Raw genomic sequence first — 13,538 nt, 5'->3', positions numbered from 1 at the left:
GAAGGAATCAGAGAAAGAACTGGAAGAGCTTGAAGGGGCCCGAGACCCCATATGTACAACAATACCAAGCAACCAGAGCTTCCAGGGACTAAGCCACTACCAAAGACTATACATGGACTGACCCTGGACTCTGACCTCATAGGTAGCAATGAATATCCTAGTAAGAGCACCAGTGGAAGGGGAAGCCCTGGGTCCTGCTAAAGACTGAACCCCAGGGGAGGGGGGGCAATGGGGGAGGGTTGGGAGGGAACACCCATAAGGAAGGGAGGGGGGAGGGGATGTTTGCCCGGAAACCAAGAAAGGGAATAACACTCGAAATGTATATAAGAAATATTCAAGTTAATAAAAAAAAAATGAAATACTCAAGTTAATAAAAAAAAAAAAGATGAGTCACCTAAGTAAAATGTACAATCACAGGGACAAGTGATATATGGCCAAAAGCATATTTTTCATCAAGGCATATGAACAAATAACAATAGCCAGTTGAAATGAGTAAATTAAAGTTCACTCCAGTCTGCTACACCAGGGAGGGGCATGAAAGCACATTCTACGAGTAATTCCACGTTTTGGAAGAAACTGAGGTCATAAGACTTTTAGCCTTGTGTTCTTGGAATTCTTTCATAAGCACTCAGAATTCTGCTTGCATGACTCCATTCTTGGACACTTGTTTTAACAGATAAGAATACAAATGGAGCACCTGTTAGGGAAAAGGGATTATTAATTGATATAATTCAGATTTTGAATATATAAAACCAGTTTCTAATTGTTAAGTACTTTCACACTTCCTAAGGAACTAATTCAGGGTTGGGTTTTTTCCCTAGTGTTGGAGATGGATTCCTGGGTTTTGTTATGTTCTCCATTGAGTCACATCCTCAAGTTAGATTCCTTTTCAATTTTCCTTTACTGTGAACTTACTTTACATTCTTATTCTAGGAACTACTTCTCCGTCATGAATTGGGTAGTTCTTTGGAGACAATAAACAACGAACCATTTTCTTTTCCTCTTGTCTAAAATTTAACAGTGCTGGAAATCATGCCTACGTGGCAGACAAGTGGCCTACTCCTGAAATATGGCCCCATTGCCCAAGTCACAGGAGTTTTCATCCTTCTTTTATTGGGGTTCTAAATTTTGAAAAGGTTTTCAACTTTGGAAAGATTCATAAGATACTTCAGAGTTCTCCATACATATGTATACATATATGTCTTAAGCTTCCCTAAATTTAAACTAATAGTGCTCTAAACTATACTTCTTATTTGAATTATGTAATTATTTCCAAATCTAATGTTTTTTCCTGTGACCAAGTTCAATCTAATACCTCACATTTAATATTTCCCAATTTGAGAATTTCATATATGAGTGTGCTGCATTTGTATCATTTTTTTTTTTTGGAGCTGAGGACTGAACCCAGGGCCTTGCACTTGCTAGGCAAGCACTCTACCACTGAGCTAAATCCCCAACCCCCATTTGTATCATTTCCACTCCCTTGCTACCCCCTCTGACTCTGCTTGTGATTCACTATTTCTTCTTTTGCAGCGCCACCATTTCTTATTGTAAAACACCCCTTTAGAATTCACAACTTTTTTCTGTAATTATTATCATTAAATACATGTGCATGTGCACATGCATCTCTGTGAGGTGTGCGCGCACCCCCCCACACACACACACATACACACTGAATTGGTCTCCACTGTCTCTTTAAATTTGTCACAGCTCCTCATTCTTCCCATGTTAGTGACCTTGGCATAGCTAGTCAGTTATTTTATAAAATGCCTCTCAATTTTTGTGCGTCTGATATTCCCTTTGGAATAGATTCTGATTATGCATTTTTGACAAGAATACTGCACAAATGATAACTATCTTGTTGAGACACATCACAGGGTAGGTCTTGTCTGTATATCTTTTTAATGGTGATATTAACACTTATCACTTGACTCACAAAATGTCTTCCACTTTTTTTTTTTACCCTTTGTAATAATACACAGCATTCTCTATGGTTCTTTTAGCATCCTGTCTTTCCCAAACACACTGAATTGAGTTAGCATTGATCATAGATTTTTGACTGGCCATCATTACTGTTACATTTGACCAACAATGACTCTCTAATAATTCATTCCTTCCATGCTTATTAGAATAAAGTGATTAGAATTTGTTAGAAAAAATCATTAATTTCTCACTCATTTAATTATAGTTAAATCAAAACAGACTCATGAAAATTTACTGAGTTAAAAGGCAACATTAACATTATATACATATATACGTACACACACACACACACACACAAACCAACAGTTACTGTATTATTTTTCTTACGATATATATTGTAAGAGACATAATGTATGTTATATACTTGCTTTGTTATACAACATACTTGCTTTATTATATCTTGCAACCCAGTTATGAGCACCAGTTATGAGATCATTTCATTGATCTGATTTTTTATTTTGGGTCATTTTGAACTCATCCTTGGCTCCTAAACTATTTTTGTTCTGCTTTTTTTTTTTTCTTTTTTTTTTTTTTTTTGAGCACTCTCTGCTTTTTTGCTATCACATGATGTACTGTGTTCATTAGCATTTTCCCTGCTCCTTCAAAGAAATTCAACTTCTGAAGGAACCCTTTTGTTTTGGTGAATGGAAATCTTGATCTGGATGCTAGGTGCATTGATAACTTTTGAGCCCTAGGACCTCTCAGTGGACAGAGGTAGAACATAAATCATGCAATACACATGAAAAAAATGTCTTGGGCATGCTAGGCAAGTGCTCTACCAACAAGGTATATCCCACCGTTGAGTTGAAATTATAGGTGTGCGTGTGTGTAATTAACTAGAACTAGTAGTGCAAGCCTATAATGTCAGCTACTGAAGGCGCTGAGACAGGAGAATCTTAAATTCAAAGCCAGCCTTTGCAATTTGGTGTGGCTTTGTCTACAAATAAAAAAATGAAGAAAAGACTAGAGATATAGCTCAAAATTAAAATTCATGTAAATGTCTTTTTTAATTTATTGGGTATTTTATGGATTAATATTTCAAATGTCAATCCGTTTTCCCCTCTCTCCCATTCCTCCTCCCTGCTCCCCTTGGTTTTATGAAGATGCTACCACTCCCCACCCACCCCTCCCACCTCAACACCCTGGCATTCTCCTACACAGGGTAAACGAGCCTTCATCAGACCAAGGGCTTCTCCTATTGATGCCAGACAATGCCATCCTCTGCTACATATGAGGCTGGAGCCATGGGTCCCTCCATATGTACTCATTGGTTGGTGGTTTAGTCCCTGGGAGCTTTGGGGGGAGCCTGTTGGTTGATATTGTTGTTCTTCCTATGGGATTGCAAACCCCTTCAGTTCCTTCAGTCCTTTCTCTAACTCATCCATTGGGATCCCCTTGTTCAGTCCAATGGTTAGTTGCAACCATCCTCATCTGTATCAGTAGTGCTCTGGCAGATCCTCTCAGGATACACCCATATCAGGATCCTGTCAGCAAGCACTTCTTGGCATCAGCAATAGTGACTGGGTTTGGTGACTGCATATGGGATGGATCCCCAGGTGGGGCAGTCTCTGGATGGCCTCCTTCAGTCCTTGCTCCACTCTTTGTCCCTGTATTTCCTCCCATGAGTATTTTGTTCTCCCTTCTAAGAAGGACTGAAGCATCTACTAAAGTCTTCCTTCTTCTTGAGCTTAATATGATCTGTGAATTTTTTGACGTATTCCAAGCTTTTGGGATAATATCCACTTATCAGTGAGTACATATCAGTGTGTTCTTTTTATGGTTGGGTTACCCCACTCAGGATGATATTTTCTAATTCTATCCATTTGCCTATGAATTTCATGAAGTCATTTTTGATAGCTGATTAATACTCCATTGTGTAGATATACCACATTTTCTATATCCATTTCTCTGTTGAGGGACATCTGGGTTCTTTCCAGCTTCTGGCTATTATAAATCAGGTTGCTTATGAACTTAGTAGAGCATATGTCCTTATTATATGTTGGAACATCTTTTGGGTGTATACCCAGGAATGGTATAGCTGGGACTCAGGTAGTAATATGTTCAATTTTGTGAGTAATCTCCAGACTGATTTCCATAGTGGTAGCAGCTTGCAATCGTGCCAACAATGGAGGAGTGTTCCTCTTTCTCCACATCTCCAGCATCTGCTGTCAACTGAGTTTTTGATCTTAACCCTTCTGATTGTTGTGAGGTGGAGTCTTATGGTTATTTTGATTTTCATTTACCTGATGATTAAGGATGTCGAACATTTTTTTTTTTTTGGTTCTTTTTTTTCGGAGCTGGGGACCGAACCCAGGGCCTTGTGCTTCCTAGGCAAGCGCTCTACCACTGAGCTAAATCCCCAACCCCGGATGTTGAACATTTTTAAGTGCTTCTCAGCCATTCCATATTTTTCAGTTGAGAATTCTTTGTTTAGCTCTGTGCCCCATTTTAATAGGATTATTTGATTCTCTGGAGTACTTTGTATATATTAGATACTAGCCCTCTATGGTATGCAGGATTGGTAAAGATCTTTTCCCAACCTGTTGGTTGCTATTTTGTACTACTGACAGTGTCCTTTGCCTACAGAAGTTTTGCAATTTTATGAGGTCCCATTTGTCCATTCTTGATATTAGAGCATAAGCCATTGGTGTTCTGTTCAGGAAATGTTTCACCTCTGCCTATTTATTTAAGGCTTTCTCCCACTTTTTTTTTTCTATTAGTTTCAGTGTATCTGGTTTTGTGTAGAGGTCCTTGATCACCTGGACTTAAACTTTGTACAAGGAGATAAGAATGGGTTGATTTGCATTCTTGTACATGCTGACCTCCAGTTGAACCAGCACCATTTGTAGAAAATGCTGTCTCTTTTCCATTGGATGTCAAAGATCAAGTGACCATAGGTATGTGGGTTCATTTCTGGGTTTTCAATTCTATTCCACTGATCTATCTGTCTGTCTCTGTATCAATACCATGCAGTTTTTATCACTATTGCTCTGTAATAGTGCTTGAGGTCAGGGATAGTGATTCCCCCGGAAGTCCTTTTATTGTTGAGTATAGTTTTAGCTATCCTGGGTTTTTTGTTATTCCAGATGAATTTGCAAATTGCTCTTTCTATCTCTATAAAGAATTGAGTAGTTGGGGATTTAGCTCAGTGGTAGAGCGCTTGCCTAGGAAGCGCAAGGCCCTGGGTTCGGTCCCCAGCTCCGAAAAAAAGAACCAAAAAAAAAAAAAAAAAAAGAATTGAGTAGAAATTTTGATGGGGATTGAATTGAATTTGTAGATTGCTTTTGGCAAAATGGCCATTTTTACTATATTAATCCTGCCAATCCATGAGCATGGGAGATCTTTCCATTTTCTAAGATGTTTGATTTCTTTCTTCAGAGACCTGAAGTTCTTGTCATACAGATCTTTCACTTTGCTTGGCTAGAGTCATACCAAAGGTATTTTATTATTTGTGACTATTTGAAGGGTATCGCTTTCTTAATTTCTTTTCTCAGCCTGTTTTATCATTTGAATAAAAAGGAAGGCATCTGATTTGTTTCAGTGAATTTTATATCTAGTCACTGCACTGAAGTTTTTTTTAATCAGCTGTAGGAGTTCTCTGGTGGAAATTTTTGAGTCACAAGTATACTATCATAACATCTCTAAATAGTGATATTTTGACTTCTTTCTTTCCAATTTGTATCCATTTGACCTCTTTTTGTTGTTTGATTGATCTGGATAGCAGTTCAGGTACTATATTGCATAGGTAGGGAGAGAGTGGGCAGCCTTGTCTAGTCCCTGATTTTAGTGGCATTGCTTCAAGTTTCTCTCCATTTAGTTTAATGTTAGCTATTGGTTTGCTATATATGGCTTTTACTATGGTTAGGTATGGGCCTTGAATTCCTGTTCTTTCCAGGACTTTTATCATGAAGGGGTGTTGAATTTTGTCAAATGCTTTTTCAGCATTTAATGAAATGATCATGTGATATTTTTCTTTGAGTTTGTTTATATAGTGGAATATATTGTTAGATTTCCACATAGTGAACCATCCCTGCATCCCTGGAATGAAGCCTACATTATCATGATGGATGATCGTTTTGAGGTGTTTTTGAATTTGGTTTGTTAGAATTTTATTGAGTATTGTTGCATCATATTCATCAAGGAATTTTGTCTGAAATTCCTTTCTTTGTTGGGTCTTTGTGTGGTTTGGGTATAAGCATAATTTTGGCTTCAAAGAACAAATTAGATAGTGTTCCTTTCATTTCTATTTTGTGGAATAGTTTGGACAGTACTGGTATTAGGTCCTCTATGAAGGTCTGATAAAATTCTCCAGTAAACCCATCTGTTACTGGGCTTTTTGTTGTTGTTGTTGTTGTTGTTGTTGTTGTTGTTGAAAGACCTCTAATAATTGCTTCTATTTCTTTAGGAGTTATGGGACTGTTTAGATGGTTTATCTGATCCTTATTTAACTTTGGTATGTGATATCTGTCTAGAAAAAATTGTCCATTTCCTCCAGATTTTCCAGTTTTGTTGAATATAGGCTTTTGTAGGAGGATCCGATGATCTTTTGGATTTCCTCAGATTCTGTTGTTATGTCTCCATTTTCATTTCTGATTTTGTTAATTTGGATACACTCTCTGTGTCCTCTGGTTAGTCTGGCTAAGGGTTCATCTATCTTGTTGATTTTCTCAAAGAACCAGCTCCTGGTTCTGTTGATTCTTTGTATAGTCCTTTTTGTTTCTACTTGGTTGATTTCAGCTCTGAGTTTGATTATTTCCTGCCTTCTACTCCTCCTGGGTGTATTTGCTTCTTTTTGTTCTAGAACTTTCAGGTGTGGTGTCAAGCTGTTAGTGTATGCTCTCTCCTGTTTCTTTTTGGAGGCACTCAGAGCTATGAATTTCCCTCTTAGCACAGTTTTCATTGTATCCCATAAGTTTGGATATTTTGTGCCTTCATTTTCATTAAATTCTAAAAAAGACTTCAATTTCTTTATTTTTTCTTTGACAAAGATGTCATTGAGTAGGGCATTGTTCAGCTTACATGTATATGTTGTTTTAATTGTTGTTGAAGACCAGCCTTAGTCCATGGTAATCTGATAGGATGCATGGGATTATTTCAACCTTCTTGAATCTATTTAGGCCTATTTTTTGACCGATTATATGGTCAATTTTGGAGAAGGTACCATGAGGTGCTTAGGAGAAGGTATATTCTTTTGTTTTAGGTGGAAATTTTCTATAGATATTTGTTAAATTCATTTGGTTCATAACTTTTATTAGTTTAACTGTGTTTATTTAGTTTCTGTTTCAGTGATCTTATCTGAGAGTAAGGTGTTGAAGTCTCCCACTATTATTGTGTGTGTGTGCTTTGAGCTTTAGTAAGGTTTCTTTTATGAATTTGGGTGCCCTTGCATTTAGAGCATAGATTTTTAAGATTGAGAGTTCATCTTGTTGGATTTTTCCTTTGATGTGTATAAAGTGTCCTTCCTTACCTTTTAAAATAACTTTTGGTTGAAAGTTGATTTTATTTGATAATTATAATGGCTACTCCATTTTCTTCTTGGGACCATTTTGCTTGGAAAATTGTTTTCCAGCCTTTTACTCTGAGGTAGTGTCTTTGTCACTGAGGTGTGTTTCCTGTATGCAGCAAAATGCTGGGTTCTGTTTACATATCCTGTCTGTTAGTTTACGTCTTTTTATTGGGGAATTGTGTCCATTGATGTTAAGAGATATTAAGGAATAGTGACTGTTGTTTCCTGTTTTTTGTTGTTGTTAGGGGTAAAATCATGTTTGTGTGGCTATCTTCTTTTGGGTTAGTTGAAATTAGATTATTTTCTTGCTTTTTGTAGGGTGTAGATTCTCTCCTTGTATTGGAGTTTTCCATCTACTATCCTTTGTAGGAATGGATTTGTGGAAAGATATTCTGTAAATTTGGTTTTGTCATGGAATTTCTTGGTTTCTCCATCTATGTTAATTGAGAGTTTTGTAGGATACAGTAGCCTGGGCTGGCATTTGTGTTCTCTTAGGGTCTGTGTGACATCTGCCCAGGATCTTCTGGCTTTCATAGTCTCTAGTGAGAAGTCTGATGTAATTCTGATAGGTCTGCCTTTATATGTTACTTGACCTTTTTCTCTTAGTGCTTTTTATATTCTTTCTTTGTTTTGTGCATTTGGTGTTTTGACTATTATGTGATGGGAGGAATTTCTTTTCTCATTTTGTTCAATTCCTTTGCCTGTTTGGTTGTATTTTCTTGTAATTTTTTACAGGGTTTTTGTTTCATTTTTAAGGGCTTCTACCTGTTTACGTGTGTTGTCCTGTATTTCTTTAAGTGAGTTATTTATGTTATTCTTAAAGTCCTCTAACATCATCATGAGTTGTGATTTTTAAATCCAAATCTTGCTTTTTGGGTGTGTTTTGATATCCAGTATTAGCTGTGGTGTGAGAACTGGGCTCTGATGGTGCCAAGTAGCCTTGGTTTCTGTTGCTTAGGTTCTTGTGCTTGCCTCTTGCCATTTGGTCATCTCTGATGTTAGTTGGTCTTACTGTCTCTGACTGGAGCTCGTCCCTCTTATGGGCCTGCGAGCCTGTAACCTTAGGAATGAGAGCACTCCTGGGAGACCAGCTCTCTATGGGCAGGTTTTGGGTCTGGAGGGCTGTGGGAAAGCCCTAGCTCTGGGCGCACATAGCAACAGGATGGGTCTCATGTAAATGTCTTGATGTTTAATTTTTCTAATGTAATATTCTGTGACATTTGGCTGATTTGGATGCAGTTTTACAGTGAGCCCAACTGTACATAATGTACTCTCAACTGTAACAAAATTGTATTTTCTGTGGGAATTTCTTAGTGTTGTTTTGAGGGGATATTAGAAAAATGAGCTTTTTTTTCTTTATTTTGGAGCTGGGTACAGAACCCAGGGCCTTGCGCTCGCTAGGCAAGCGCTCTACCGCTGAGCTAAATCCCCAACCCCAAAAATGAGCTTTTTAATAGATACCAAGAGTAGTATGTAATTATTAGGGGTTTTGTGAACTACATAGCCTAGGGCAGTACCTGTAGATCTCAAACCTGAGGTCACAACTACTTTGAGCATCAAACAACCTTTTTAGAGGGGCTGCCTGAGACTGTTGGAAAACACAGATATTTAGATTGCAATTCATAACAATAGCAAAATTACATTTATGAAGTAGCAATGAAAATAATTTTATGGTTGGAGGTCACCACAGCATGAGGAAGTAACTGTATTAAAGTGTTGCAGCATTAGGAAGGTTGAAACCCACTCCCTTAAAGGCAATGGAGATACATATAACAGAGCTGGTTGTTATAAGATTTTATGAATAGAATGTGCTAGCATAGTTTTAAAAACAAAGGTTTGTTTGGGTGTGGTGGTGCAGGCTTGTAATCTCAGCTACTTGGGATGCTAAGGCAGGAGGGTTGCAGGGCCAAGGCTAGCTTGGGCAATTTTGTGAGATTCTGTTCTTTCCAGAATAAAAATTAAAAAGAGCTGGGCATATGCTTTAGTATCAGAGCCCTTGTCTGACATGTGTGAAGTTCTAGATTCAATCGCCAGTGAAAAGTGTAAATAAGAAACCAGGAAGGGGGTTGGGGATTTAGCTCAGTGTTAGAGCACTTGCCTAGGAAAGCGCAAGGCCCTGGGTCTCCCCTAGCTCAGAAAAAGAACCAAAAAAAAAAAAAAAAAAGAAAAAAAAAAAAGGAAACCAGGAAGGGACATAACAATCAAAATGTAAATAAGAAATACTCAAGTTGGCTGCCCTCCTGGAGAGCTCATAAGCAACACCCAAGGAGCAAACTTGAGCCTCAGGACCACAGGTAAGACCAACTTTTCTGCTGCAAGCAACCTGACTGGTGGCCTGAGGACACAGAGGCAAAATTCCTCTAGGACTGGACACTTCCGGTTTTTAGCAGGATTCCCAACCTCGAGCTCCCTGCCCCCACCTCACTGCTCCCAAACCCCGTGGGAGAGAGAGCTCACCCCCCCGGACAGGTGGGCACTCCTGAGACTGCAGAGCGGAAGAGACCACCAACACTGCCCACCCCTGCCCACATCCCTGGCCCAAGAGGAAACTGTACATGACCTCTGGGTTCCCATAGATAAGCACAGGAGCAGCAGGTCCCCTCGTCATCTGAGACACCACCGGAATCTGAAGGGACCCGACGGATAAACAGTTCTCACCCCAAATCCGTGGGAGAGGCTAAACCTTCAGAGAGGCAGACCGCCTGGGGAAACCAGAAGAGACTACACTCTACCCACGCCTCTGACTCCAGAGGGAAACACCAAATGCAATCTAGGACTCTGGTGAACGGGGGCTCCCGGAAAGGGCGGCACAGGTCCTCCTGGTTGCTGCCCTCACGGAGAGCTCATAAGCAACACTCCACTAGCAAACTTAAGCCTCAGGACCACAGATAAGACCAACTTTTCTGCTCCAAGCAACCTGCCTGGTGAACTCAGGGCACAGACCCACAGGAACAGCTGAAGACCTGTAGACAGGAAAAACTACACGCCCGAAAGCAGAACACTCTGTTCCATAACTGGCTGAAAGAAAACAGGAAAACAGGTCTACAGCACTCCTGACACACAGGCTTATAGGACAGTCTAGCCACTGTCAGAAATAGCAGAACAAAGTAACACTAGAGACAAATCTGATGGCGAGAAGCAAGCACAGGAACCAACAACAGAAACCAAGACTACATGGCATCATCAGACCCAATTCTCCACCAAAACAAACATGGAATATCCAAACACACCAGAAAAGCAAGATCTAGATTCAAAATCATATTTGATCATGATGCTGGAGGACTTCAAGAAAGACATGAAGAACTCCCTTAGAAACATGCCTACAAAGGAAAAACATAAATAAACAAGTAGAAAGCCTACAGAGAGGAATCACAAAAATCCCTGAAAGAATTCCAGGAAAACACAATCAAACAGTTGAAGGAATTAAAAATGGAAATAAAGCAATCAAGAAAAGAACACATGGAAACAACCCTGGATATAGAAAACCAAAGGAAGAGACAAAAGGCTGTAGATACAAGCATCACCAACAGAATACAAGAGATGGAAGAGAGAATCTCAGGAGCAGAAGATTCCATAGAAATCATTGACTCAACTGTCAAAGATAATGTAAAAATGGAAAAAGCTACTGGTCCAAAACATACAGAAATCAGGACTCAATGAGAAGATCAAACCTAAGGATAATAGGTATAGAAAAGTGAAGACTCCCAGCTCAAAGGACCAGTAAATATCTTCAACAAAATCATGAAGAAAACTTCCCCTAACCTAAAAAAAGATACCCATAAGCATACAAAAAGCCTACAGAACTCCAAATAAGATTGGACCAGAAAAAAAACCTCCCCATCACATAATAGTCAAAACACTAAGCGCACAAAATAAAGAAAAGAATATTAAAAAGCAGTAAGGGAAAAAGGTCAAGTAACATATAAAAGGCAGACCTATCAGAATCACACCAGACTTTTAGCCAGAAACTATGAAACCAGAAGATCCTGGACAGATGTCATACAGACCCTAAAGAACACAAATGCCAGCCAGGTTACTGTATCCTGCAAAACTCTCAATTAACATAGATGGAGAAACCAAGATATTCCATGACAAAACCAAATTTACACAATATCTTTCTACAAATCCAGCACTACAAAAGGATAATAAATGGTAAAAAGCCCAACATAAGGAGGCAAGCTATACCCAAGAAGAGGCAAGAAACTAATCGTCTTGGCAACAAAACAAAGAAGAAAAAGCACACAAACATAACCTCATATCCAAATATGAATATAACAGGTAGCAATAATCACTATTCCTTAATATCTCTCAACATCAATGGCCTCAACTCCCCAATAAAAAGACATAGATTAACAAACGGGATACACAACCAGGACCCTGCATTCTGCTGCCTACAGGAAACACACCTCAGAGACAAAGACAGACACTACCTCAGAGTGAAAGGCTGAAAACAACTTTCCAAGCAAATGGTAGTTGGAAGAAGCAAGCTGGAGTAGCCATTCTAATATCAAATAAAATCAATTTTCAACTAAAAGTCATCAAAAAAGATAAGGAAGGACACTTCATATTCATCAAAGGAAAAATCCACCAAGATGAACTCTCAATCCTAAATATCTATACCCCAAATACGAAGGCAACTACATACGTAAAAGAAACCTTACTAAAGCTCAAAACACACATTGCACCTCACACAATAATAGTAGGAGATTTCAACACCCACTCTCATCAATGGACAGATCATGGAAACAGAAATTAAACAGAGACGTAGACAGACTAAGAGAAGTCATGAGCCAAATGGACTTAACGGATATTTATAGAACATTCTACCCTAAAGCAAAAGGATATACCTTCTTCTCAGCTCCTCATGGTACTTTCTCCAAAATTGAACATATAATTGGTCAAAAAACGGGCCTCAACAGGTACAGAAAGATAGAAATAATCCCATGCGTGCTATCAGATCACCACGGCCTAAAACTGGTATTCAATAACAATAAGGGAAGAACACCCACATATACATGGAAGTTGAACAATGCTCTACTCAATCATAACCAGGTCAAGGAAGAAATAAAAAAATAAATTAAAGACTTTTTAGAATTTAATGAAAATGAAGGTACAACATACCCAAACTTATGGGACACAATGAAAGCTGTGCTAAGAGGAAAACTCATAGCGCTGAGTGCCTGCAGAAAGAAACAGGAAAGAGCATATGTCAGCAGCTTGACAGCACACCTAAAAGCTCTAGAACAAAAAGCAAATACACCCAGGAGGGTAGAAGGCAGGAAATAATCAAACTCAGGCTGAAATCAACCAAGTAAGAAACAAAAAGGACCATAGAAAAGAATCAACAGAACCAAAAGTTGGTTCTTTGAGAGAAAATCAACAAGATAGATAAACCCTTAGCCAGACTAACGAGGAGGACACAGAGAGTGTGTCCAAATTAACAAAATCAGAAATGAAAATGGAACATAGCTACAAGATTCAGAGAAATTCAAAAAATCATCAGATCTTACTACAAAAGCCTATATTCAACAAAACTTGAAAATCTGCAGGGAAATGGACAATTTCTAGACAGATACCAGTGCAATTTAAATCAGGAACAGATAAACCAGTTAAACAACCCCTGCTCTAAGGAAATAAAGCAGTCATTAAAGTTCTCCCAACCAAAAAGAGCCCAGGTCCAGACGGGTTTAGTGCAGAATTCTATCAGACCTTCAGAGAAGATCTCATACCAATATTATCCAAACTATTCCACAAAATTGAAACAGATGGAGCACTACCGAATTCCTTCTATGATGCCACAATTACTCGTATACCTAAACCACACAAAGACCTAACAAAGAAAGAGAACTTCAGACCAATTTCCCATATGAAAATCGATGCAAAAAATGCTCAATAAAATTCTTGCAAACCGAATCCAAGAGCACATCAAACAATCATCCACCATGATCAAGTAGGCTTCATCCCAGGCATGCAGGGATGGTTTAATATAAGAAAACCATCAACGTGATCCATTATATAAACAAACTGAAAAGAACAAACCACATGATCA

The sequence above is a fragment of the Rattus rattus genome, chromosome X (genome assembly GCF_011064425.1).
Source record: "Rattus rattus isolate New Zealand chromosome X, Rrattus_CSIRO_v1, whole genome shotgun sequence".
In the NCBI taxonomy this organism is placed as follows: Eukaryota; Metazoa; Chordata; class Mammalia; order Rodentia; family Muridae; genus Rattus; species Rattus rattus.
This window is presented reverse-complemented; position numbering follows the sequence as displayed.